This window comes from Triticum dicoccoides, chromosome 1A (assembly GCF_002162155.2).
Source record: "Triticum dicoccoides isolate Atlit2015 ecotype Zavitan chromosome 1A, WEW_v2.0, whole genome shotgun sequence".
Classification (NCBI taxonomy): Eukaryota; Viridiplantae; Streptophyta; class Magnoliopsida; order Poales; family Poaceae; genus Triticum; species Triticum dicoccoides.
In genome coordinates this window covers 366,586,407-366,589,741 of record NC_041380.1, presented here as the reverse complement: position 1 = coordinate 366,589,741, position 3,335 = coordinate 366,586,407, and positions in this window count along the sequence as shown.

Sequence of the window (3,335 nt, the reverse complement as noted above, 5' to 3'; positions counted from 1 at the left end):
GCTCACTGTTCATCCCAGAGGCATCATCAATCGGCTTCAGTTAGCAGCAGTAGCGCGATCGGGTTTAGTTAACAACCATCGATCCATCGCTCGGGTTCAGTAACGCGTAGCCTGCAGTGCAATCGCTCGGGTTCAGTTAGAGCCCAGTGCCTCGCTCGAGTTCAGTTAGAGCCAACGCCTCGCACACACACGCGTATGTGTACGAGAGAAACGCGCATCGCTCGGCCCCGACCTCCCACCGTAACCGGGAACTCCCCAAAATTTTCCTCGCCCTCGGTTCTACCAAGTTTTTTCCATCATGGACGGCCCAAAGAATGTCATGCAGCTGCGTCTCCGGCCCGCCCAGGACGAAAAGCCCATTTTCTGTCACGGTTTTTTGTCATAGAAGTAGGATCCCACCACATCTACGATGATACCGGGTTTTGTCACAATTATCGTCATAGAAGTGTCATATGTATGACAGAAAAAAAATTGTTCGGCCCAAAATGTCACGGATGTGTCTTTTTATTGTAGTGCTAGGGTGATACAGAACTAGCTCCAATTCATCAATGTAATGTAGGCATGTATTCCGAATATAGTCATACATGCTTATGAAAAAGAACTTGCATGACATCTTTTATCCTACCCTCCCGTGGCAGCGGGGTCCTAGCGGAAACTAAGGGATATTAAGGCCTCCTTTTAATAGAGTACCGGACCAAAGCATTAACACATAGTGAATACATGAACTCCTCAAACTATGGTCATCACCGGAAGTGGTCCCGATTGTTGTCACTTCAGGGTTGCCGGATCATAACACATAGTAGGTGACTATAGACTTGCAAGATAGGATCAAGAACTCTCATATATTGATGAAAACACAATAGGTTCAGATCTGAAATCATGGCACTCGGGCCCTAGTGACAAGCATTAAGCATAGCAAAGTCATAGCAACATCAATCTCAGAACATAGTGGATACTAGGGATCAAACCCTAACAAAACTAACTCGATTACATGATAAATCTCATCCAACCCATCACCGTCCAGCAAGCCTACGATGGAATTACTCACGCATGGCAGTGAGCATCATGAAATTGGTGATGGAGGAAGGTTGATGATGATGATGGCGACTGATTCCCCTCTCCAGAGCCCCGAACAGACTCCAGATCAGCCCTCCCGAGAGGTTTTAGGGCTTGGCAGTGGCTCCGTATCGTAAAACACGATGAATCCTTTTCTCTGATTTTCTCTCTCCGAACACGAATATATAGAGTTGGAGTTGAGGTTGGACGAGCTCCAGGGGGGCCACGAGATAGGGGGTGCGCCCCCACCCTCGTGGGTAGTGTAGCGACCCGACCTCAGATGGTCAAGTCTCTGTGCTTCAGTGTCATCCCTGGATTGGTAATGCTGACACACACAGTACTCAAGGATTTATAACAGAGTAGCAATCACACACTTATTACATCAAAAAGTCTAAAAGAGAACTTATTACAGTAATATGGCTTAAGGCCATCTAATGTGATAACAACGGAAGGCTTGGAAGATAAAGTGAGTCCATCAACTCCAACGGCATAGCTGAGCTGCACGGCAACGACCTAACGAACCTTACTCCTCATCTGAAAAGTCTGCAACATAATACGTTGCAGCCCGAAAACGGGTCAGCACATGGAATATGCTGGCAATATAACACAGTAGAGCAGAAACAGAATAATGCTATCACTACATGGATATATGGCTAGTGGAAAGCTGTATGGTTATAGTTTTTGTGAAAAGCCAATTTTTCCCTACAACAAAGGAATATATTTAAATTTAACTATCATGGTGGTTGAAACATCATTGAGAAGGTACCCCCAACTCAATCCCAATTAAAGTGATTAACAACCCAATAGTATTAATTAAACATGGTGAGATACATGTGATAACCCAAGTACTAGATACTCAAGAATTGTCCATAACCGGGGACACGGCTAGCCATGATTAGATTGTACACTCTGCAGAGGTTTGCGCACTTTTCCCCCACAAGACCTGATCGCCTCCGTTGGATTTCTCGCACTACATGGTGTCTGAGAAACGGATGACCGAGACACAGTCTTTCAGAAACGTTAACTCTCTACTCCGGGTAGACCATACCAAACCTACCAAACCCACTACCTGCTGATCTACCTCTTTAAGAGCTTCACGTAACTTACTCAACTATGCTAGAGCCCATAATAGCTTGTGGCTGCACACGGAAGTTTGTAGCATGAATCATCTCAGTTCCCTTTGAGCCTGGGTGGCGGTCCATAGGAAGATCACACAGGTACCCCGGGATTTCCAAAAAAATACAGACAACACTGGGTTCCCCAGGTGCCTCAATCCACCCAGTTGTTTGATTAAGTTGCCACCTTAAGTTGAACCATTAATTAACAATCTCACATCTGTCATGAATTTCACTCAAACCCAAACCACGTCTACGAGCATAGCATAGCAATATAAGAAATACGTAGAAGTAACTCCCAAGGGTTTGAATATAACAGGGCAATAGGTTCTACCTCAGCAACTACTTCCCAACCCACAAGTTAATGACATCCTAATAATGCAATGTTTGAGGATTGGAACTAATGCATAAAAACTGGGTAATAAAGGGGATATGATCAAAGTGTTACTTGCCTTGCTGACGATCCGCGAATCCTAGAGACTCGTAGTAACATGCTTCGCACTCCGGGAATTCTATCGCAAGCAAACAATAACATACATAAGTAACAAGCAACGATGCACAAGCAAAACTCAAATAAGAGAGGTTGACTAGAAAGTTCAACTTAAGAACTCCGGTACGCAAAAAGAATCAAAACAAACAAAGCAATGAAAGTCAAACGGCGAAAGAAAACCACTTTGTTTACTAATCTGAACTTAGGTCAAATTTTACAGTAGCAAAAACTTGTTTGAGTAGATTAACCGTAAAGAGGGTTTCGAGACGAAACTCCAGGCACTTGAATCGCCTGATTCCGATAAACGAGCGAAAAGGTAAACAGAAATTAAGATTGGATCAGAAATCGCAATCAGAAAAATCGCGGAATAAATCCAAGAAAAAGAAAAACGATGAAAAGATTAACGAACGAACGTTCGTTATCTGGATCTTAACGAAGAACGCGTTCGTTAAAACGAACGAACGAGCAAACGCTCGCTAAATAAATAAACCAGAGAAAAACCGATCTATATATAAAAAACGAAAACTAGGGTTTTGAAAAAAAAACCAATGGTTTTTAAGAAAAATCGGCGGTTGGATCTGGCGGCTACCTCCGGCGAGGGGCTCCGACGAGGGCTTGGGTGGCGGGGCGGCGGCTCGCGGGGCGGCGGGGTGCGGCGGCGGCGTGCTGCGGCG